The sequence below is a fragment of the Macaca fascicularis genome, chromosome 18, assembly GCF_037993035.2.
Source record: "Macaca fascicularis isolate 582-1 chromosome 18, T2T-MFA8v1.1".
Classification (NCBI taxonomy): domain Eukaryota; kingdom Metazoa; phylum Chordata; class Mammalia; order Primates; family Cercopithecidae; genus Macaca; species Macaca fascicularis.
The window spans coordinates 48,753,048-48,779,044 of NC_088392.1; the positions used below are offsets into that span (position 1 = coordinate 48,753,048).

Sequence of the window (25,997 nt, forward strand, 5' to 3'; positions counted from 1 at the left end):
AAAAGTGTTCCTATTTCTCCACATCCTCTCCAGCACCTGTTGTTTCCTGACTTTTTAATGATCACCATTCTAACTGGTGTGAGATGGTATCTCATTGTGGGTTGGACTTGCATTTCTCTGATGGCCCCTGATGATGAGCATTTTTATGTGTCTGTTGGTTGCATAAATGTCTTCTTTTGAGATGTGTCTGTTCATATCTTTTTGCCCACTTTTTGATGGGGTTGTTTGGTTTTTTCTTGTAAATTTGTTTAAGTTCTTTGTAGATTCTGGATATTAGCGCTTTGTCAGATGGGTAGATTGCAAAAATTTTCTCCCATTCTGTAGGTTGCCTGTTCACTCTGATGGTAGTTTCTTTTGCTGTGCAGAGAAGCCCTGTAGTTTAATTAGATCCCACTGGTCAACCTGGGCTTTTGTTGCCATTGCTTTTGGTGTTTTAGTCATTTAGTCCTTGCCCATGCCTATGTCCTGAATGGTATTGCCTAGGTTTTCTTCTAGGGTTTTTATGGTTTGAGGTCTAATTTAATCTTTAATCCATCCTGAATTAATTTTTGTATAAGGTGTAAGGAAGGGATCCAGTTTCAGCTTTCTACACATGGCTAGTCAGTTTTCTCAGCACCATTTATTAAATAGGGAATCGGAATCTTTTCCTCATTTCTAGTTTTTGTCAGGTTTGTCAAAGATCAGGTGGTTGTAGATGTGTGGTATTATTTCTGAGGGCTCTGTTCTGTTTCATTGGTCTATATCTCTGTTTTGGTAACATTACCATGCTGTTTTGGTTACTGTAGCCTTGTAGTATAGCTTGAAGTGAGGTAGCATAATGCCTCCGGCTTTGTTCTTTTGGCTTAGGATTGTCTTGGCAATGTGGGCTCTTTTTTGGTTCCATATGAACTTTAAAGCAGTTTTTTCCAATTCTGTGAAGAAACTCATTGGTAGCTTGGTGGGGATGGCATTGAATCTATAAATTACTTTGGGCAGTATGGCCATTTTCACGATATTGATTCTTCCTATCCATGAGCATGGAATGTTCTTCCATTTGTTTGTGTCCTCTTTTATTTCATTGAGCAATGGTTTGTAGCTCTCCTTGAAGAGGTCCTTCACATCCCTTGTAAGTTGGATTGCTCAGTATTTTATTCTCTTTGAAGCAATTGTGAATGGGAGTTCACTCATGATTTGGCTCTGTTTGTCTGTTACTGGTGTAGAGGAATGGTTGTGATTATTGCACATTGATTTTGTATCCTGAGACTTTGCTGAAGTTGCTTATCAGCTTAAGGAGATTTTGGACTGAGACGATGGGGTTTTCTAAATATACAATCATGTCATCTGCAAACGGCGACAATTTGACTTCCTCTTTTCCTAATTGAATACCCTTTATTTCTTTCTCTTGCCTGATTGCCCAAGCCAGAACTTCCAACACTATGTTTAATAGTAGTGGTGAGAGAGGGCATCCCTGTCTTGTGCCAGTTTTCAAAGAGAATGCCTCCAGTTTTTGCCCATTCAGTATGGTATTGGCTGTGGGTTTGTCATAAATGGCCCTTATTATTTTGAGATATGTCCAATCAATACTTGATTTATTGAGAGTTTTTAGCATGAAGGGCTGTTGAATTTTGTCGAATTTTCTGTTCTTTTTTTGTCTTTGGTTCTGTTTACATGATGGATTATGTTTATTGATTTGCATACACTGAACCAGTCTTGCATCCTTGGGATGAAGTCAACTTGATCGTGGTGGATAAGTTTTTTGATGTGCTTCTGGATTCAGTTTGCTAGTATTTTATGGAGGATTTTTGCATTGATGTTCATCAGGGATATTGGACTAAAATTCTCTTTTTTGTTGTGTTTCTGCCAGGCTTTGGTATCAGAATGATGCTGGCCTCAAAAAATGAATTAGGGAAGATTCTCTCGTTTTCCATTGATTGGAATAGTTTCAGAAGGAAAGGTACCAGCTCCTCTTTGTACCTCTGGTAGAATTCGGCTGTGAATCCATCTGGTCCTGGACTTTTTTGGGTTAGTAGGCTCTTAATTATTGCCTCAATTTCAGAGCCTGTTATTTGTCTATTCAGGGATTCAACTTCTTCCTGGTTTAGTCTTGGGAGTGTGTATGTGTCTAGGAATTTATCAATTCCTCCTAGATTTCCTAGTTTATTTGTGTAGAAGTCTTTATAGTATTCTCTGATGGTAGTTTGTATTTCTGTGGGATCAGTGGTGATATCCCCTTTATGATTTTTTATTGCATCTATTTGATTATTCTCCCTTTTCTTCTTTATTAGTCTTGCTAGCAGTCTATCAATTTTGTTGATCTTTTCAAAAAAGCAGCTCCTGGATTCACTTATTTTTTGAAGGGTTTTTTTTGTGTGTGTGTCTCTATCTCCTTCAGTTCTGCTCTGATCTTAGTTATTTTTTGCCTTCTGCTAGATTTTGAAATTGTTTGCTCTTGCTTCTCTAGCTCTTTTAATTGTGATATTAGGGTGCCAATTTTAGATCTTTCCTGCTTTCTCTTGTGGGCATTTAGTGCTATAAATTTCCCTCTACACACTGCTTTAAATGTGTCCCCGAGATTCTGGTATGTTTTGCCTTTGTTCTCATTGGTTTCAAAGAACATCTTTATTTCTGCCTTCATTTCTTTATGTACCCAGTAGTCATTCAGGAGCAGGTTGTTCAATTTCCATGTAGTAGTGCATTTTTGAGAGAGTTTCTTAATCCTGAGTTCTAGTTTGAATGCACTGTGGTCTGAGAGACAGTTTGTTATAATTTCTGTTCTTTTTTTTTTTTTTTTTTTTTCTTTTGAGACAAGAGTCTGTCGCCCAGGCTGGAGTGCAGTGGTGCGATCTCGGCTCATTGCAAGGTCTGCCCCCCGGGTTCACGCCATTCTCCTGCCTCAGCCTCCCTAGTACCTGGGACTACAGGCGCCCGCCACCACGTCCAGCTAATTTTTTTGTATTTTTAGTAGAGAAGGGGTTTCATCGTGTTAGCCAGGATGGTCTCGATCTTCTGACCTCGTGATCCACCCGCCTCGGCCTCCCAAAGTTCTGGGACCACAGGCATGAGCCACCGCGCCCGGCCAATTTCTGTTCTTTTACATTTGCTGAGGAGTGCTTTACTTCCAACTATGTGGTCAATTTTGGAATAAGTGCGATGTGGTGCTGAGAAGAATGTATATTCTGTTGATTTGGGGTGGAGAGTTCTGTAGATGTCTATTAGGTCCACTTGGTGCAGAACTGAGTTCAATTCCTGAATATCCTTGTTAAATTTCTGTCTCGTTGATCTGTCTAATATTGACAGTGGGGTGTTAAAGTCTCCCATTATTTTGTGTGGGAGTCTAAGTCTCTTTGTAGGTCTCTAAGAGCTTGCTTTATGAATCTGGGTGCTCCTGTATTGGGTACATATATATTTAGGATAGTTAGCTCTTCTTATTGAATTGATCCCTTTACCATTATGTAATGGCCTTCTTTGTCTCTTTTGATCTTTGTTGGTTTAAAGTCTGTTTTATTAGAGACTAGGATTGCAGCCCCTGCTTTTTGTTTGTTTGTTTGTTTTCCATTTGCTTGGTAGATCTTCCTCGATCCCTTTATTTTGAGCCTATGCATGTCTCTGTATGTGAGATAGGTCTCCTGAACACAGCACACTGATGGGTCTTGACAATATCCAATTTGCCAGTCTGTGTCCTTTAATGGGAGCATTTAGTCCACTTGCATTTAAGGCTAATATTGTTATGTGTGAATTTGATCCTGTCATCATGATGTTAACTGGTTATTTTGTTCATTAGTTGATGCAGTTTCTTCCTAGCATTGATGGTCTTCACAATTTGGCATGTTTTTGCAGTGGCTGGTACTGGTTGTTGCTTTCCATGTTTAGTGCTTCCTTCAGGGCTCTTATAATGCAGGCCTGGTGGTGACAGAATCTCTCAACATTTATTTGTCTGTAAAGGATTTTACTTCTCCTTCACTTATGAAGCTTAGTTTGGCTGGATATGAAATTCTGGGTTGAAAATTCTTTTTTTTAAGAATGCTGAATATTAGTCCCCACTCTCTTCTGGCTTGTAGAGTTTCTGCTGAGAGATCTGCTATTAGTCTTAAGGGCTTCCCTTTGTGGGTTACCCGACCTTTATCTCTGGCTGCCCTTAACATTTTTTTCCTTCATTTCAACTTTGGTGAATCTGACAATTATGGGTCTTGGAGTTCCCCTTCTTGAGGAGTATCTTTGTGGAATTATACGTATTGTTGGCTTGCCTTGCTAGGTTGGTGAAGTTCTCCTGGATAACATCCTGCAGTGTTTCCCAACTTGGTTCCATTCTCTCCGTCACTTTCAGGTACACCAATCAGACATAGATTTGGTCTTTTCACATATTGCCATATTTCTTGGAGGCTTTGTTCATTTCTTTTTACTCTTTTCTCTCTAAGCTATTTTCTCACTTCATTTCATTCATTTGATCTTCAATCACTGATACCCTGTCTTCCACTTGATCAAATCAGCTACTGAAGCTTGTGCATGTGTCACGTAGTTCGAATGTCTGGAACCACATTGAAACAAAATCAACAAACAAACTTAGGCTGCTATAATGAACAGAAATACAATTACAGTCATAAAACTGATGGAGTTCTAGAATAAAGGAGAAACTTGCGTGATGTTTTTTTTAATCTTGAAGATGATTTGTACATGAGAATCAAAGATTATAACCTCCATTGGTTATATCAGTTTAAAATGGAGCTTACTGGCAAGTTTGAAACTCAGAAGCTGACAAAGCAACATAGAGGACATTCTGATAAGTTATGAAGTATTTTGTGGAGGTAATTTAATATTTTTCTTTTAAAGTCCATAGGTTGACTTGCTGTGAACTTATAGTTAAGTAATCTATGGCACTGAGTGAATAATGAAAAGTGGCCTGCTTATACTGCCGGAGTAGGAATGAGTTTTTGTGTGTGTCTTTTGGAGCCAGAAAAGAACTAGGATGACTAAGGAAAACATCTGAGCCCATTGAACAAAATTAATACATATTTTTATCACTCTCAATTTCTAGCAGATTGCAAGAAATGATTGTACGAAAACTCAGTGCATCTCTAAAGAACAGAGAAAAGCAATAGTAGGCCCTAGTGAATTATTAGATATGGTTGAGTAGAACAGATTTTACACAGCCTTTAATATATATTCTTATATGGCAGAATTTCTAGCAGATTCTATAAATGTAATGCATGAAGTGAGCCAAGAAGTTTTGTCCAAAATAAGATAAGGTACAGGGTGAGGAATAGTTAGATTTGTTTGAAAATAAATGTAGATCAAACATATACTGTCTGATCTCAAATTTTTAAAAATCTGGAGGACACTGTTTTGCTGATAAAATTCTGTAGGTGATATTATAACCTGTCCATATCATAGTGCATTACCAGTAAGTCTATCTTCTGTTAGTCAGTTTTCTTACAAACCCTCATCCTCGTGTCTCTGCTTGACCTCTGAGACTTTAGTATTTCTTATTAATAAGCACAGATCCTAATTCCATTATTGACTCTGAATCTTAAAACCTATGTGTTTTTAACTGTTGCCTCCATGCTTACTTGCTGTCCCTGACTCTGTCCTTAAATCAGATTCTAAAAACTGCTTCTGTGTGACTGATTTTCATGGTTGGCACCTAATTTTATTTTCATCTTTGCCAACATTCTTCACCTGGCTATTGAGACCACAGATGTGCCACTTTTTAAAAGTGGAATATGTAAATAGTTTTAGCTAATCGATATTCTAAATAATAAACACTCCTCTTGAGCTACTAATTTTTATCCAAAACACATCATCTTTCTCCATTTAATCTATTGCATATACCTCCCCGCCTGCCTGAAATAATCTTTCAACTGTCTTCATTTATTAATATCTAACTTCCTTATCTTCTCTTTTATCTTTTCTGACCACTGCTTTCTTCCCTAGTTTATTCTCCCCTACTACTGTTTTAAAAAATTATTACGTGGATAGAAATTTTGAAGGTCTACTATGTCATATCACCTTCTACTTCTTCTGCCTTTAGTGCAAATGTACCACCTACAGCTACAGAAATATCTGGTAAGCAAAAGGAAGCAGTCATGGAGTCAATCAAGCATACAATGATAGAACTACAGAAAGAATCTGAGTCCTTGATGGTATACTGGACTCACGACTGGGTCTTATAATGGGAGAATAACAACAATAATAACAACAAATATTTTATTATATTCAATCATAGGTTTTTAATTTCATCCAAATTTATTTTAAGTAATAAAATAATAAATATTATTGAATAGATGAATAAACAAGTGAATATAGGCTTGCTCATTGCTAGCTTTAGCTACCAATAGTCTTTCTCCTTTTAATTTTTGTACATTTTGCTTGGTAACATTCTATATAGAATTATTATTAGGTCTTTTTTGCATATGTGCAATCTCATCAGAATGAATGATAGACCTTTCAGAAACAGAAGATGAGATTTATTTTTCTTTCTATCTCCACCAGTTTCAGGATCAGTATGTAGTAGGAACTTGATCATTCTGATGGTAATGATGATGATGATGTTGTTAAAGATAATGGTAATAAAACACCTGCGGTGAAAAGAATTTAATTCTACTGTCAATGGCTCACTCATTTCAAGCCATGCCTGGCTATATTTCATTATTTTCAAAGAAAGCCACCATGAAAAACATCAGAGTTCATTGGAACTATAAAAACATCAGTTGTCCTTAAATTTGTCACTGCTTCCATCTCATGTTGAAGAGGCCTTTGACAAGGTCTCAGTGCGTATCCGCAATGACATGAGCCTGAAACTCACAAATGTGCCCACACTAGTTTACAGACAATCGAGTGATTCTTAGGGAGAACAACAGCTTGAGCTAAATTTGTTATCAGTGAAGCCTGTTCTTCCACAATCAAAGAATTTTTTACTCTCAGTTTTGCTAGTAAAAATATGGTGCTCTTTTTTTTCACTCTATTTAAGGTCATCCTGCCAAGGGTAGAATACAAATGAGTAAAGATGGATCCAAAACATATGAAAATGAGAGAACTTCTTCACTGAAACATGACAGAGTAGCCAGAATTATTTTACAGTCAATGTCTGTTCTTAACAAAATTAGTTTAAAAAGTTATCACAGCTCTTAGTGGGTATCCTTAAGGCTGGAGCTTTTCGTGAAACCCCCTTTACAAATACCAATTTAATAAAAATAAAACCTGCTAAAGTCAGTACTTAAAAACATTTAGAGGGAAGGATCGTGGGTTATTGATTCCCCTCTCACCTTTTCTGTTATTTGTTTTTGTAAAGTATACATTAGGCCTTATTTACTCTGGACTAGACAAAGTTACCATAGCTTCTGCTCCTGCCCGGATAATTTTACGCCAAGTGACTATTAAACTCTAGAAATAAAGCTATTTAAGGACAAGAGGTTGTTGGGTTGATTAGAAAAGTCTCAGGATGAGGTTTTGAAAGTTTGTCAGTTGGGAACAAGGTTTTATCTCCTTAATCAACTGAAGCTAATATCTTAAGCATGAAGCCGAGATTTCTCTTTGCAGATACTACTTTACCACCTTCACATGGTTCAAATACAAGGCAGTTTTTCTCCAGCAGTCAGAAGAACCAGCTACCCTCTTTTCTATCGCATGTTCTTTATATTTTCTTGTGAACTCTTAAGGGTTATGCCTTTTTCCAGTTCCTGAATATAAGCAGTTTCTAAGCCATTGTAATCCCGATGTTGTATCTTTAACTTTTAAGATACTAAGAGACATACAAATGAACTTAAGATATTATAAAGCAAAGTATATGTGCATTGATGGTTATAATCCCTTACTTTGTTCTGACTTTAAATAAGACAAAACAGACAAAACAAAACATATATAAAACACATTTTTTTGATCCTCAAAAAATTTTGGATGATAAGTTGAGAAGAAAAGCTATTCTGGGATTTCAGATGAGAAAACATAGGTTTACAGAAAGACTTTTTCGAAGCCTGAAAACAATAAATGGTGAAGCTAGAACATCACTGTGCATCTTCTGATATTAAAAAAGTGGGCTTCCTGTCCCACGCACAGCTGTCACTCAATCTCCATGAAAAAACGGAATGACTACTCCCAAACACCTAGCAAACACCAATGCATTTTAAAGTAAGCATCCAGGGATTACAAAAGCCAAGAACAGTTCTTTTTTATTCTTTTACAAACAGCAGCTGTTGATAGTCTACAACACTTCTAAAAACTCATCAAGACACTTATATTAGAGTAGCTTGAATATTTAAGATTGTGCTCCATAGAATTCAAATGTATCCCCAAGCTTCTGACACCAGATTGTAGAGGTCCGCTACTACTCCTTTTTGTGTTTCTTTGGTATTTTCCCCAGAGAGGAAAAAGGGCCACATCAATGAAGAATTGCCAATGTGATTACTTCTAGAGTGATAAACCAACTAACCAAAAGGATAGACCTAAGTACATATTTGTAATAGTCAATATTTTCAATCATATTTGTGGCTATGTGTGGGTAATGTATTGTATCTATATAGCTATTACTATTTATGTAGATGGTACTAATGATAATCAAGGAGTTTATTACATTATTTTAAACATTTTAATAAATTAATGAATGATGATAGAGGTCAATTTTTACAAAAAGGAGTGCAGTAACTCTTTCAATGCAATTCTTACACATGTATAAATGGTTTAGTTGATGAATAATTATCTAAAATTAATTACTTAAACTATAGATAGTTTTCTTTAAAAATAGTCTATCAAAATGTGTTGGAAAGAGTACATTAAAAGTGTAACAAAAATATTGGGGACAGAGGCCAATTTTCCTTTTTTTTTTTTCTGTATCTGAGGTGCCTCCTCATGACCTGTAGACAATACTCATGCACTGTATGTTCAATTCTTGGGTATGGGCATGTAATTTTGAATTAAGAAGGGCCATTGGAGTCTTTCTATACAATCTCTCATTCAAAATTTCCTCATAACCTATTTCTTCGTGAATATCTATCTTTGCTGGAATAGTTCAGTAAGAGGAGTTCTATGTTCTATGATACAAAGAGACAAGTTCTTCAATTGTTGAAAACTTTCTCGTTTGAATCAAAACCAGAAGCCCTGTAACTCCCTTGCAATGGTTTAATTTGAGTCATTTGTAACAGAAGAGAGAAAATCTGTTGCATTTCTATTTCTCACTGTTTTTAATATTAACAATTCTTATTTTTGTCTAAAGGCAATATGTAGCTAGTTTCTTTGATAGTTCTTAGAGCAATACAATTTCTAGACCTTTTGCAATATGGAGGAGCTTTCTTTAACCCCAACCTCCATTTTGCCAATGCTTCCCTAAAAATGAAGAACCGTAAGTGAAGCCTGAGCTTCAGAAGTGATTTGACCTATGTAAAATGTGGCAGAACTATGTCCATTATGTCAACAAAATCCATGTATTAATGAAGTCTAATTCTATTTGTACTACATTATGCCCTTCTATTCATTTCACATAGAGGTTTTTAAGGCAGGCTTTCCTGATCCCAAACTCATTAAATTAATTTTTTTGGAACTAAATTCAAAACTATAACATTTTCCCAGTTTTTTTAATGCTATTGATGATGAAGTATTGCTTCAGTCAGGAGGATGATTTTGAATCTAAAGTCAGCTATGGTATTATTTATTTTCTTAGTTTTGTATGATCATAATTTTGATAAACATACTTTTGATAATGTCATTTAAATCTGGTGAATCCCTGAGTTTTGCAAAGTCAAAGGCAGAATTGTGGAAACACCACATAGAGGACTATTTTAAGTTGAGGAGGAACTGTTACATGACATTTTAAGTGGCTGTCAGAGTAATTTTTCTACCAATTATGAATCTATATATCTATGTTATCCTAAAACTCACATCCTTTCATTTAACAATAAGAATGTTATATAAGACTTTGAGAGAAGTTAAACAAAAAAACAACAGAACCTGGATCTAAGGAATTCACTTGTTTCAACTACCTTACACAATGTTTACAATGACAAAGCAAACAAAAACACCAAATGGGGGAAGGTTTCACTAGTCAACAAATGGTGCTGGGATAATTAGCAAGCCACATGTAGGAAAATAAAACTGGATCCTCATCTCTCATCTTATACAAAAAATCAACTCAAGGTGGATCAAGGACTTAAATCTAAGACCTGAAACTATAAAAATTCTAGAAGATAACATCAAAAATACCCTTCTAGACATTGGCTTAGGGAAAGATTTCATGACCAAGAACCAAAAAGAAAATGCAACACAAACAGATAGTTAGGACTTAATTAAACTGAAGAGTTTTTGCATGGCAAAAGGAACAGTCAGCATGGTAAACAGACAACCAACAGAGTGGGTGAAATTTTCATAATCGATAGATCTGACAAAGGACTATTATCCAGAATCTACAAGAAACTCAAATTAGCAAGAAAAAAAATCCTATCAAAAAGTAGGCTAAGGACATGGATAGACAATTCACAAAAGAAGATATACAAATGGCCATCAAACATGAAAAGTGACTAACAAACATGAAAAAATGCCCAACATCACTAATGATTAGGGAAACGCAAATCAAAACCACAATGCATTACCACCTTGCTCCCATAAGAATGGCCATAATGGAAAAATAATAGATGTTGGCATGGGTGCAGTGAAAAGGGAACACTTCTACACTGTTGGTGGGAATGTAAGCTAGTGCAACCACTGTGGGAAACATAGTTTGGAGATTCCTTAAAGAACTAAAAGAAGATCTACTGCTTGATCCAGCAATCCTACTACTGAGTATCTACACAGAGGAAAATAAGTCATTTATATGAAACGGATGCTTGCACACGCATGTTTATAGCAGCACAATTCACAATTGTAAAAATGTGGAACCAGCCCCAGTGCCCATTAATCATCAAGTGGATAAAGAAACTGTGGTATATACTTATGATGGAACACTAGTCAGCCATAAAAAGGAACAAATTAATGGCATTCGCAGTAGCCTGGATGGGATTGGAGATCATTATTCTATGTGAAATTACTCAAGAATGGAAAACCAAACATTGTATGTTCTCACTCATAAGTGGCAGCTAAGCTATGAGGATGCAAAGGCATAAGAATGATACAATGGACTCAAGGAGAAAGGGTGAGAAGGAGGTGAGGGAAAAAGATTACAAATTGGGTTCAGTGTATACTGGTTGGGTGATGGGTACACCAAAATCTTACAAATCACCCCTGAAGAACTTACTCACGTAACCAAATACTACTGGTTCCCCCAAAATCTATGGAAATAAAAAATAACAATAAATAAATAAATAAATAAAATATTTGCAGTGACAGTTTTGGCATGACAAATCCAAACTGACTCATCAATTATCTGTTTAATAATACACTATAAATTTGAATATAATAAAACAACAAAATAGTCCTCTAATTCTCAATGTCCACTTTTTTGTTCATTAATATTTTGTTTTGGCAGAAGGTAGACCAGCATAGGTTCAAGGTATGTGAGACAGTTTTGTTTATTGTTTGCCACATTCTATTTTTAATTTGATAATCATTTTTGGAGAAAATTATCTTTTTCTTCAAGAATTACAAAATGTTGATAAATGAATCCATAGTATATGGTACAGTATTTTTAGCAAGTTTTTAAAATTTTGTTTAGACTTCTTAAATTTTATTTTTTTAATGGCAAGTAAAAATTGTATATATTTAAGGGGTGCAGAGTGATATTTTGATACCTATAGTATATGTAGTTATTAGATCAAGGTAATTAGCATATTCATCATCTCAAACATTGATCACTTCTTTATGTTGGGAACTTTCAATATTCTCCTTCTAGCTATTTGAAACTATATTATTGTTAATGATAGCCACCCTACAGTGGTATAGAACATTTTTTTTAATTTGAACATTTTAAACTAATTAGATGCTGAAAGACATTTTATACCTTGGCCTCAATTCTTTTTCATACTGTAAAATATGAACAAAGACTCCTTTGTGGGAGAGACCCATAAGATTTTGCATCTTTTTTTTTTTTTAGCGCGTTTTGAAGTTATCCTGTTTTTAATTCAAATATTAGCAAGTGTCCTTCGGATTTTCTTTTCTTCCCCATACTTAAGGCTTATTTTCTGTTTACCAACAAACCAAGCAATCAACCAGCCAACCAACCAATTAAAACAATAAAATCTCGGTGTTTCTGTGAGTTCATTGATGGAGCATTTTGTGAGTTCATTTATAAGGCATTTTAATCCTACTCTGCTTCCTGATTATTGTGATGAGGTGAAGGTTTACAAAATGGTGAAGAGGACCACAAGGGAAAGAAACAGAAGAGGAGTATCCGTAATGTGTTCTTGGGTCTTCATATGTCTACTTTATAATCATTGCTCAATCTAAAGTTATGTTCCAGGGGCCTCAGACTAAGCCTTGGGAGTCCAAACTCTAAACAAATTGCCCTGGTATAGATGCTGAACTCTCTATTCTTTCAATGATTAGGACTGCCTCCAAAAAGAAGGTAAATGACTTGCCTCATAGAGTTACTACCTGTAATATGCAGCAGGAAAAGAAGGCAGGCAATGAATCATAAGGCTGTGAAAAAGACATATGGTGAAAAGGAAGAAGAAGAAGAAAGACTGCATGGATCTAATTAAAAAGCAGAACTTGAAAAATGCTTGAGAAACTGGAAATTCCAGTTACGCAGATTTTATTACTACACATGGTATGCTTATATAAAAATATCACATACCTCCCATAAATATGTACTACCATTATGTGTCCGTAAAAATTTTTTAAAAGAAGCAAAATTGAGTTCATCTATTGAACGTACTACAAATCTGTGTAACACTTCAAATACTTTTGGACTAGATTCCTTTAGGGATAAAGATTTTTGGGTCTATATGAAACTTGGCTTCTTGTATTGGCATTGCAAATGGATTTATCTGTGTTATCATCTTTATTTAAACTCACTCATTCTTCCTCTTTCACTGTGCTTCCCATTTTGCCAAGAAGATTCACTTTCAATTACACATACATCATAACACTAAAACATTAGTTTCACTTGCCTCTGGTTAATAACTCACCTTATATTAAACATCCATCAACATAAAATCAGCATAACAACTTTTATGAATCCCTTTATCATCAGCACATTCTAAATGCTTATACAATTCACTCTCTGGATTCATATAGGAACTTGCTTAATAGCCCTTAAAGTTACTATAAACCGTGGTTGCTTTCAATCATAGGAATATTATTCATATTTTCAGAGTGAGCACATTTTTGGTAATTGTTAAAGTTTAAAACCACCATAGGTGGTAGATATAGGTGTGGTTATCCTTATAATCCAAAAAATATTATTTTTTTTTCAAATAGTCATGGAATCTTCAGAATTTTCAGCTTGCTTCCACTCTTCTAATCCATCTTGAAATACAGGTTTGAATGAAGAGACAGATACACATAGTGAGAGTTTTCAATGGAGAGAATTTCCAAGTGTCCCAGTGTCTGGTTTGGCATGATGGTGACACAGGTGGTTATTCTGACTTGAGGCTGACTCATAGCCACCTATGGAATCTCACCTCAGTTGCCCCGTAGTGAAGACCTTATGTTCAAGTGAATGTCATTACTGAGTGCTGAATTGGTTTGCAGGCAGTCAATGAGCTCTAACTGAGAACTATACGTAGACAAAGGAATGTTTCTGGAAGGACTAAAGGAGCAGGGAAAGGGATGGTGAGAGTCAGACTATGACATATTTTCCCTTTTTCATTTGTGCCTAGGCCCATCCTTGAATGATGCTAGCCATTTTTCTTGCAATTCAGCAATGATGCATATGGAAATGGTGTAAGCTATTTAAAATAATTACATTCATTGAAAATGGCAATAAATATGACAACAATAGATACAAAATGAATTTTAGATGCCATAATTTTTCTTCCTGCCACTAACATTTTCACTTTATCTGGACTATTCAAAGAGTAAGACATAATTTAACAAAATCTGATCCCTATAATCAAGTTGCAATATTTCATATTCAGCTCAGTCCATATCTTCAAGATGACATGTACAAATTGTATGGGAAGGAATAGAACAATATAAAAGAAAATCACATTTTTGCAATCATTCAACACAGACTTGTGAAATGATTACTATTTGTCCACTGTATACATACTTGGATTAATTTTTATAGGACAGGTAAGATAAGTTGATGCTGAGGACTTCATTTCTGAGGATTTCTTGGTTTAACAAAACAGCATATGAACAAGATATCATAATCAATAAAATACATTTGCTGCCTTAACACAAACTAGTGTGATGACCTTGGGCTAGTTCCAGATTAAGTGTGATTGCAAATTGTCTTCCTCTAAGTTTCTTCCCACACCTAATGTTGATAATTATGTGCTTTTCTATCCGAATGACACAGCTTTATGTGCAAAGTCCTACACTAGCTTCTGGAGACACGAAGGAGATACTTAAGATGCATTTTATTTAGTTAGGTAGACAGGATGTGTATTTTTCCTTGTTTTGTGGTTTTTAGTTTTCAATTCTATTTTTGCTTCTTTTTTTAATGTGAAGAACCTGATATTCCTTGCCTCAGAAAGAGTTATACAGACTTTGTGCTGTAGGATGAGTTGGCTTTCACTGCTTAAAGATTTTAACAGGAAATTGTGTGCCTCCATCAAGGTTATCACTTTCTGAGACACATGGTAAATGGTTCCCTGCAAAGCAGGTGAATCATGTTGCCTAGAGCCATTTGCCTAAAGGGCTCCTGAAAGCAAAGCACGTTGGCTGGGTGTGGTAGCTCACACCTGTAATCCCAGTACTTTGGGGGCCTGAGGCAAGTGGATGACTTGAGGTTAAGAGGTTGAGACAAGCCTACCTAACATGGTGAAACCCCGTCTCTACTAAAAATACAAAAAATTAGCTGGACGTGTTGGTTCACTTCTATAATATCTGTTACTTTGGAGGCTGAGGCAGGAGAATAGCTTGTAGCTTGTACCCAGGAGGCCAGAGGTTGAAGTGAGCCGAGATCGTGCCACTGCCACTGCCACTGCACTCCAGCCTGGGTGATAGAGTGAGACTTCGTCTCAAAAAAAAAAAAAAAAAAAGAGGAAGTGAAGCACATTGAGCCCTGATGCCCAAGATTTGAAATAGAGAGGCCTAGCCAGGAGACAGAGCAGCCTCTCCTAAAACCAAACAGAAAGAAAAGACAAACTTTCTCTGAATTAAATTGCCCTGAGAAACACAGGAGATCTTAGATTTAGGCTTAAGACAAACATACTGGGATGAGAACTGAAAGTTGTCTGTGACTCAGTCCTCTTGGCAAACAAAGCCACACCATGTAATTTAGAGTGATCCATTATTTTGTGATCATCTTATAACAGAACAGACTGTGGATAAACAAAGGCATGAAATATACCAGGAATTCAAACATAGGATATGGTTTCAGGAACTCATTCCTGCAGGAATGAAGTCATTTTCCCTTAAAGAATCCTTATTGCCTGTGCAAGAATCTGAAACAGCCAGCAAGACATTCTGTAAGCCCCAGCACCAAAGAGTGACTCTTCAATAGCCTCCTCATATGACAGCAAGAAGTCATGTTGGAGGTAATCTCATTAAACTCTTCCTCCCAGTCCCGGGCTTGGGTAATGGGAAGTCAAGGTGGTTAAGTTTTGAAAAGGGAATAAATTCCTTTAGGAAATATTGAAGGGAATAAAATATCAATTAGAAATATTATGGTGCTCTAAGTGTATTTGTACTCCAAGTTGTAAAACAGGTCACAGCAGTTTTAAAAGTAGAAAATAAGATAGATTACAATGAAATCAATGGGCTGCATTGGATGGTTGTCTAAGAATTAAATGAGAGATATGGATGGTGAGTTCTGAATCTGTCAGGGGAAAGATCAGCTTTGTGGGGGCAGAAGGAAGAAGACACCCCAATGAGGTTAAAGTTTGAAAATGAGACAGTCTTTGAAAGCAGGGAGGGATTCAGAATAAAATAATAATATGAAAGCAATGTCATAAAGAGAGGTATGGTGAAAAAAATATATACAATATATGATGAGGGGTAATGAGAAGACAGTAAAATACAAACCACATATAAATTGCTTATGCATAATTACTAAAGAGATAGAACCTGAAGGTATTTTTGATAAAAATTGACTCCTATCAACACCTTATCTTATCAAAATGGATATTTTGTTCTAAAATGCTATAGTGTATAGCACTGATATTACACATTGTGTATGAATTGCCATCAGTAGACCATGTGTAAATGAAATTTGCTAGATTGACATTTATTTTGTCTTACCAAGCCGCAGTTTTTTTCATTTAAATTGAATGATGACCACTGTCGACTTCAATAATTCAGAATCCAACAGACCTTATTCAGGGCTATTGCCATCAACAAGTTGAGAGGACGTCGCTCACCTTGTGTTCTATGTGTAGGACACCCCTGGGTTGAGGACTACACAGTATTTGTGGCAGTAGATACAGACTCTGACTATAGCATCTGTTTTATGATGTGTGTGTGTGTATTTGTATGAGTAAGTGGAATGTCAAAGAAAGCGTTCTGGAATTTCCTGGGCAAGACATTTTCCTGGGCTGTTTAAAGATGTCATTTTATGTAACCTTCCCAAAATCTTTATTGGATAGGTATTATAACCCCCATCTAACAGATGAAGAAACTGACGTTTACATTATTTCTTGTCCAAGTCACAGTTTTGCACTTGGTGAAACTGGGTTACATATGTAGATCTATCTTAAGTTTTGATATATTAGGGGTGTGTGTGTGTGTGTGCGTGTGTGCATGTGTGTTTGTGTTTGTAGTGTGTTTTCTTAGAAGGTGGGCTGCAATTACTACATGCAGAGCATTATTCCACAGCCTGAATAGGATTCCAAAGGATATAAAACAGAATTTGTCCTTACAGAATTTACTTAGGAGAAACAAAGAACAAAGAGATATGAAGTTTAAATTATAGTATCAGGGATTGAAAAGAATAGAAAAGCAAAAGCAATGTATGACTCATTAACGAATGAATCTTTGTAAAATTTACTGTTATGAGGTTCAGTCTTCAAGGAAAGAGGTAATGTAGCATCAGCAATTCACTTATCCATTTATCTAAGGACTCATTTCTGGGGTATTATATTGCTGTGCCAGACTTACAATCTCAAAATGAGCCAGAAATTATTTAAAAATTATTCTTGGTAGAGTGTGGTGGCTCATGCCTGTAATCCCAGAATTTTGGGAGGCTGAGGCTGGGTGACATCACTTGTAGTCAAGAGTTTGAGACCAGCCTGGCCATCATGGCAAAAACCTGTCTCTACTAAAAGTACGAAAAATAGCAAGGCGGTGTAGAGAATGCCTGTAGTTCCAGCTACTCGAGAGGCTGAGGCAGGAAAATTGCTTGAACCCGAGAGGCAGAGTTTGCAGTGAATCGAGATCATGCCAGTGCACTGCAGACTGGGTGACAGAACAAGACACCGTCTCAAAAATATAAATAAATAAATATCTTTGTTGTGGTGGTGGTTGTTGCTTATAACACCAAAGCAAGGCCTTCTTTCACTTAGTCTTTTGAATAAGGTCATTCTATGAAGGCTAGAAGTCTTATAGTAGATGTGGCCCTGCAAAGTTCCTCCTCTCCTGGATCTTTATTTTATTCTTCTATTGCTGTTGTTGCTTTTTTCTTGCAAACATATTGCCCACATGGAGATCAGATAGGCCTGACACAGAGTTTAAGTCAAATGCCACATCCAATGATGTGTGCTTACAATAATGTAAATATCTTGTACACTAAATGCTTGTTTCATGACTGTCTCTTCCACTCAATTGTAAACTCTTTGAAGGATAGGATTGTGCTGTATTCGTTTCCTTAAAATCTCCCACACCTTTTCTGAGAGTTACTAATAAATACTAATAAATACTGGGTAAATAAATAAATGAACCCATTACTTTTATGTAATGGACTAGGCTTTTAAGCCACACCTGTTTCTTATTATTCAAGGTTTTGGAATCATCTACTTTTTTATGAATCTCTGAAACACTGTCTGTGCCATAAAATATAGTATGTAGCTATGTATCATTTTGCAACATTCTCTACTTTTTCATATGCATGGGTTTGTCTTAATTGCAAAGCAGTTATTGGGGGAGCTGAGTCTAAGTGATAATCTTTCCTATATGAGATATAGGAAAACCTATATCTTATACCCTATTGAGACGTATACAATGTTAGATATATGGTAATTTCACAGTAAAGTCTCATTGATTGAATCTCTCTTTCTCCCTCTCTTTATGTATGTGTGTATATATACATATGTATATATGTATATATCTTGCAGGGTGTCTATATAGAGATATATAAGATATAAATATAGATAGATACAGATGGATATAGATATACACAGATATATGTTTTGTTTATATTCTGTACAACTTGAACCCAAACTTGATGGAATTTCAACTCACTATCATCTGAGAACACTTTACCTCACAATAATCAGTGTTGTTTGAATCGAAAGATAGCAAGCAAATGAGCAATGCTCTTTGCTCAGTGTGACCCCCACGAGAAACAATCCTCCTCAAATGTTTGGAATTCTGGGTTTTCATAAACTTGCCTGAAAAACTTAGATTTCTTTGATCCTAAGGCCCACAAATATAATGGAGAAAATAAGCAATTTGGTGTGCAGGACTGCTGGTATAAATGTGAGTTAGAGCTTTGCGATGTGAGTAACACTGTGTCTTTTTACGTTTATCCCCGCCATCGTGTGCTCAAATCACCTTATCTGGTAATACACTCATCCAATCACTCTTGCAGTACACATCTCCCTAAATATCCCCTGGCTTGAAAGAGAGAAATATTGTCACGATCAAATCTAGTACGCCAGTTTCCTTCAATGTACACTTTTACTAACTTCAAAGAGAATTTTGCCGAATGAGTGCTACAGTAATTATTCACTTCTGGGCCACAGGCATTATTTCACCAAGACAGTACTTTTCCAGACTGATGGACAGTATTTTTATGGTTGCTCATAGAAAAATGAAATCACTTACTCCAATTTGATTTTTATGTTGCTGTGGTTCGATAGAGGTTAGTGTCAGCCACCTTGCTTTTAGAATTGAGCTAATATAAAACAGTTCACAAAAGCTGGCGTTCTCACAAAGAAAAAAGAAGAAATATAAATGTGAGTTCCAATTTTAGGGCAATCAAGGCTCTAAAATCTACACCCAAACTGTGAATAATAAAATCTGTTTTTACAAAGCTGAACTTACTAAACACATATCTAATTTGACTTTGAGACATCATATTTTTCAAAGCTATTGTCTTAAAAATTCCCTTTTCTGTCTGTCTGTGCAATTCTCATCCCTGCTATAAAATTAGTCACTCCTGGCAATAGAGGCTTATTAAAATGAAGTGATGGCATAGGTAATGAATCTGAAAAAGGCAAGGGTCACACGAAAATGTCCTCCCAGAGCCAGCAGGGATGTGTGCTTGGAGTCCAGGGGCAAGGCTTACTGAGAAAGGATGCATGGCTTTGCTTACTCCTCCAGGTTTAGGGTGAAAAAGCTAAATTGCTTTAGCATATAATCTCTATGCAACAGCACCACCAATTAGTACACTATTGTGTTATATTTTTGTCTATTTTAATATACTGACTCTTCCACTAGATTGAAAATAGTTTAAGCTTTGAAATCAGAGTTTTAGTTCACTGTGTTTCCGGTGCAAGTAACTTTACTTTGCGGAGGCCTTGTAAAATTGGATTTTTTGTGAATATTAAATGAAATTCTCATGAGAAATCCTTGCAGAGTGTGTAGTTTATGGTGGGTGTTCAATAAATTCTCTATTGTTCTTTTTTCCCCCTGCAGTTCTTAGGATGGCTGGTAGTAGGTGTGTAGCAGGGTATTAAAATTACTGGTTCTAAAGCTGACTGCACTCACTCATCTAGGTTCTACCACTTATTACCTCTAAGTCTTTGGGCTTCTCATCCCTGTACCTCAGTTATTTCACCTATCAACTGAGAATCATAAGACTTTCTATTTTATAAGATTCTTGTGGACAGCCAATGAAGTAGTAAGTGTAAAATGCTTATAACATTGTCTTACGTAGTACATGCCATAGACATGCTCGCTATTTAAGAGAGTGATTACATGCCCTGGAACATGGTGTCAGAGTTTGTGTTTGATGGGAGTGAGAGAGCTCTCATGTGCATGTGCCACTGTGGGTACTGATGGAAGACCTCAGGAACTGAGTAGAGCCAAAATCCTTAACCAGGAAAGGCAAGGTATGGTAGTCATCACATTTTGCAAATAAACTGAGAATTCAAGATTTTACAAAACCAGGCAATTGACATTCATTGAAAAGTCAAAGAAAGTGCAAACAGGAAGACTTAGAAATTGTCTTCTGAATATCACAAAGCATTTATCTGTTGACAATAGGCCGTGCATCAAATGGAACTTTCCACCTTTACTCCCTACCTAAGATAATGGGGCTGGATCCAACCTGGATGTCCAGGTGAAGAAGTGGTACCTCAAAAAGGTTCAGGGTCATTTTTGACAATTAGCTTTCAGTGAAATATGCCCAAAATATGCTTTGTGGTACAGAGAGAACTGGATCAAGGGCAAAGTAGAATTTCTAGCCCACAGACTCAGTTACCACCATACTGGATAAATAAGTTAAAAAAATTACTTTATAATTTGAGATAATGAGTCTGAAATTAAAGTTGGCTTGGGATTTATAAATAAATAAATAAATAAATAAACAAAAATCATACATTAGAAAGAAAATACTAAAGCCAGTCACAAAATTACCAAACTTCTACTTGGGGAGGCCTTATCTAGTGTGATGTTGAAAGGAGCCTGAGATGGATATTCTTAAAGGATGCCAGCCAAGATAATGTGGAAGATGTAGGACTTCTAAATATGCAAGGACTAGCAAGAGTAAAAATAGATGTGAAATGGTAAAGCATCAGGATTCAGGTCAAAGTCAAGTTAGTGAATCTCTCTCTACCTCATCTTCTGCAGTAAAAATAAAGCCCATCTTTTCCTTCTGCCGCTTCTCTATGAACTGTTCTAAGAACCTCTTTTAAATAGATGATTTGATAACTGTATTATCACTTTGTGTTGTGTGAGGTTTGCATTCTGACAGGGGATTCTTAAGAAAAGGACAAGCATTTAAAATACAAAGAAGTGCCCCTATAATAGTAGACTTCTAAGCAGAGCATTGCCATTTGGGATAAATGTGGTCCTTCCAATCACAGACACTCTGCCTTCCCTTAAAGACCAGCCCCAACTCTGGCCACGTTCTCTTTTCTTTCACTGATCCCCTCTGCATGAGAGAAGAACATTTAGGTCACTTCAGCCTGTAACATTAAAACAAATGCTGATAGTTCAAGGTTAATAGATGCATAAAACAAAAGTAATTCTGTGTCAAAGCTGAGATGACAGGCGATTTGACTTGAGGCAGCCTTACAATCACTCTTTTACATGTGCTCCGTGCTGAGACCAGGCGAAGGCGTTATGTTTCTGACATTTACTTGTCAGGAAGGTATGACAATAGAGATTGTTTCTATCTCTGCTGCTCCCAGATGTTAACCTTCTAGCTTTAGTTTGTAATTGGGGTTCTGTGGGGCTTTAACATTTTCTATTGATTCAATAGAAGCGATAACATTTCCAATCATAAGACAGCATTATAGAAATATCAGGCAATTCACATATCAGAATGTTTGATAGCTGGGCTCACCGCATTAATTTCTGTCACCTTTGCCAGGAACCCTTTATCCTCTTTTTAATACTGAAGGACACCTGGGAGTAGTTGCTGCCACTTTTATTGTTCAATAAAGTAGACAAAAGTTTCAATTAACAACCAAGGGGCCTCTAGGAAATTGTGAATGAGAATATATTTTACTCATTTTACTATATTTCTTTTTTCTAATGTGCCATCTGTGACTTTGAGGCTATACTTCACTCAGCAAGCACACACACACACAGTCCTCCCAATCCAGTTTGATTTATATTAAAACATTCAGCCAAGGAAAGCCAAAAGGGGTTAGCGAGGATGTTGAGAAAAATTTGCAATAAAAAGAAAAGCTCAGGCAAATGCAACTGGAGGAGTGAATGTCTCCCCATCTGTAGCACAGTGAGGCAGGAGGCAGGAGGTGCACCGACTTCATGTCTCTGCCTTTAACCCTGAGACTGAAGTACCAAAGATTCCCCTTCTATTGTGTAACTAGTACCATTTGAAGAAAAAAATACATATAAGGTATCATTCGTTTACTCACAGTCTCATTCTTTTATGAAACACTTGTTTTCCTGAGGATTAAAATGTTTATTAACTATATTTTTTAAATAATGAAGAGAAAATAAATTGATATCTATAATGTGAAATTAAACATGTGACAATAGTATGATTTTTCTAGATGACCTGTCCTGCCTTACTTTAATACAACCATTTCACTGCTTCATGTACATTTTTGATTTCACCGCTTTCCTTGTGCTGTTTTTCTCTATTGTTACAATTTAAGCAAGCACTATCACTTTTCCGTCATGCTCATCTGTCCACCCATGCCTGCACTTCACGAACAAGCTCAGTCTACCTTCTCGATGAGAAACTTCTTGACTATCCTCTCTTTACTTAAACAGTGATTTCTAACTCAAAGTCATAGACTCTCCTGAGAATCTGGTAGTTTTGTTATAAAATTGTGCAATTGCTTTTATGAGTTAATAAACTTTATAATTGACCTTAAGGTAAAGACCCTTAGACAAAAGCATTCATTGACTTTTACGAATGTTCAATATATAACTTGTCACTTCAGCTTGTCGATATCTTTGCTATCCTTCACAGCTCAATGTTATGTAAAATACAGATGTCAATGTCACTTTATTATAATTATCTAATACAGTCAGCCCTCCATATCTATGGGTTCTGCATCAATGGATTCAACTAATGGAAGATTGAAAATATTTGGAAAAAACATATCTATACTGAACATGTACAGGCTTTTTTTTCTTATCATCATTCCCTAAAAAATACAGTATAACAACTGTTTACATAGCATTTACATTCTATTAGGTATTGAAAGTAATTTAGAGGCAATTTAAAAATAAAAATGCACAAGAGGATGTGCATAGGTTACATACAAATACTGTACCATTTTACACCTGTGACTTGAGCATTCGAGAATTTTGGTGTCTGCCAGAGGTCCTGAAACCAATTCCCAATGAATACCAAGGGATGAGTAAACATTAATTAAAACGTTAGATTAAAAAAATATACTCAATTAGTTCAATTCTAGAAACTTTTACGAAGTGTACCTTAATCAGCCTCATTTTGATATGGTTATTCAAATAATATTCAGTGGAAACAAACTTCCCTTTATTTAATCTATATTTTTACATTTTGTTTTCAAATTTAACAAAGGGAACACTGTCAAATATTTAGTGGAAATCTGGACAAGAAATATCTACTGACAAAGAAACTCAGCTATTGAAACGTGCCTTGTTGTAATACCTACTCAGGAAGTTCTGCTTTTGTGTATGCCTTTGTTAGGCACTTACAAGCAAGCCCCTTAATAACTTATAGAACTGTGTCTGAAAGTTAGATTCTTTTTACTGGTTTATAGTTCATGAAAAATTGGATCCTTCTGTTGAAAATGTTATTGATGTTTTCTCATAGCCTGATTTAGTATGAATGAATAAAGCCATGCCTAAGAGAAACTAAGTTAACAATGTCATTGCATTTGAAGAATAAGGGTTTGCTATTGTCATCAATATACAGAGATGAACTCTATGAAGAAACACTGGAAGTTTAGCAAAGCAAACAGAACATAGTTGCTCCTTTGCCAAATTTCTTTATTAAATTATTATTTTAATTTAATAAATATTAATTTATTATATTTATTATATATAATATATAATATATATAATATATATAATAATATATATATAATATATATATTCACCCACTCGATTGGTGAAGATACTGTCCACAGTTTTTGAGTTCTTTGGAATATTGTCTACCTTTATTCTCTCAGTGTGGTCAATGGGCCAGTACCATTGACATCACTTGGGAGCTTGGTAGAAATGCAGACTTGGGTACCAAATGAGAAATTCTGAGTCAGAGTTTGAATTTCTCAGGAGATTCTCAGGAGATTCATATCCACATTAAGGCTTGAGAAGCACTGGTATAGATGGTCTCTCTGTCTTCAAACATATTCCCTTTAAATACCTCTACAGCCAAACACCTACCTAATCCATGCTTTATCTGACCAAGAATATCTGTAGTATATAAATTGTTCCGTTTATTGTCCAAACAATCCTCAACAAAAACAAGTTGCTCTACCAGATATCATTCTTATCTCATAACAAATTTGATGTTTGACTTCCAGACAATCCCTTTAACCTTTGGTAACTGTCAGAAGTTAAAACCCTGGTAGTTCCTTTGACTTAATTGATCAGTTTTCCACCAGGCAGTGCTTTCAACAAAGGCTAGTTATAATGCTTTAGATATTAAGAAATTAAGGCTATACATCTCTAGGGTAAACCATATATGAAAAAAATTACTTAATATGGTCAGTGTTTGGGGGTTATCTTAAAGGCAGATAAATCACAGAATCATACATTATGAGTGTTCAAAGGAATCTTAGAAAACTACTTCTTAATTGTATTTTGCAGAAGGTTATGTGCGCAATAAGTGTTTATGGAAAGAATAGAAAGTTGAAAGGAATTTTGTGAGGTAGCAATATAGATAAGCTATTGTATATCAGATGGAAAGACTGTGTGGTATTATACCATTCAATAGTAATTTTATAGAAAATGGTCCTCTTTTTATTTTTATTTATTTTTTATTTTTTTAAGACAAAGTCTTGCTCTGTCACCCAGGCTGGAGTGAAGTGGGCTGGAGTGAAGTGGCATGATCTCGGCTCACTGCAACACTGCAACCTCCGCCTCCCAGGTTCAAGAGATTCTCCTCCCTCAGCCTCCCAAATAGCTGGGATTATAGGCATGCATCACCCTGCCAGACTAATTTTTGTATTTTTTTAGTAGAGATGGGGTTTCACCGTGTTAGTCAGGCTGGTCCCAAACTCCTGACATCGTGAAGTACCCACCTCAACCTCCCAAAGTGCTGGCATTACAGGAGTGAGCCACCACACTCGGCTGGGTCCTCATTCTTTATGGTCCCTTTAGCTGACCTCTTTGACTTCCATCAAGGAGAGAGCTCTTCCATCTCAGAGGCTTTGTCAGGCAGGAGACAGACATTTCTCTCAGTCACAGTGTAGAAGCCAGACACCAGTTTTTTGAAACCAAACAAATAATGCAATTTGTCAGTCTGCAGATAGAGTGTTTCTGCCTTCAGATTCAAAATGGTTTTCATTTATTCATGTAAAAAAAAAGAAGCATTTCAGTTATAGTTGTAATATTTACTTATCTGGTTTCCTCAAGATGGATAACAAATGCAGTCAGAACTTCCATGCATCAAAAAGATGCCATTTCATAAAATGGCAATACAATTCCATATTACAATAAAAACAGATACAATTCAAAATGCCTCAAATAGTTCCAAAAGCAATTACGGCATTTCAGAAGTAAACATTACTTCCAAACTCATAACCACCCATCAAAATTATTTCACTAGAGTAAGTTAAGGAAGCAACTATTTATACATCTTGTGTCTTTCTTATTTTTCATAGCCAACTATGGAAAAAGTGCCTCCAGCAAGTAGTGTAGTCCAGAGTGCAGTAGAACCCTTTGCCATTTACTTAGGAGCATATACCTGTTTTAGGCTGTGGCTCAAACCATTTACTGTAATAAAGGTATAAAATTCACATTTTCATCCGCAGGAACAAGATCTGACCAGTACCATCTGCAGGGGAATAGTGTCTAAGATTAGCAGTCTTATTTCTTTGCCTAAAAGAATAGCAGAATAAGCTCCTTTTAAAGGCTGAAAAGAGTCATTCTTCATATCCTGTCCAGAATAATGCTGAATTATTTCTCAACTACAAGTAGTGTTTCATAAATCACAAAAAGAATAAATCTTATTAAATCAGTTGTAGATTACAAAAACCTAAAGG

At 35.9% G+C, this 25,997-nt stretch overlaps 1 long non-coding RNA gene across 3 annotated transcripts in view; it reads right to left on the reverse strand.

The window, feature by feature from the left end:
- The window catches only part of LOC123570045 (uncharacterized), a 357,619-nt gene that overhangs the window by 18,742 nt on the left and 312,880 nt on the right, over positions 1-25,997 (reverse strand). For 2 of the 3 annotated variants that reach the window (XR_010582866.2, XR_010582865.2), the window contains exon 4: positions 2,553-4,504. The exons of the other annotated variant lie outside the window; for it this stretch is intronic. This is a non-coding gene — a long non-coding RNA (uncharacterized lncRNA). Of the gene's footprint in view, positions 1-2,552; positions 4,505-25,997 lie in introns of those variants that run through there. 3 annotated transcript variants of the gene reach the window in all.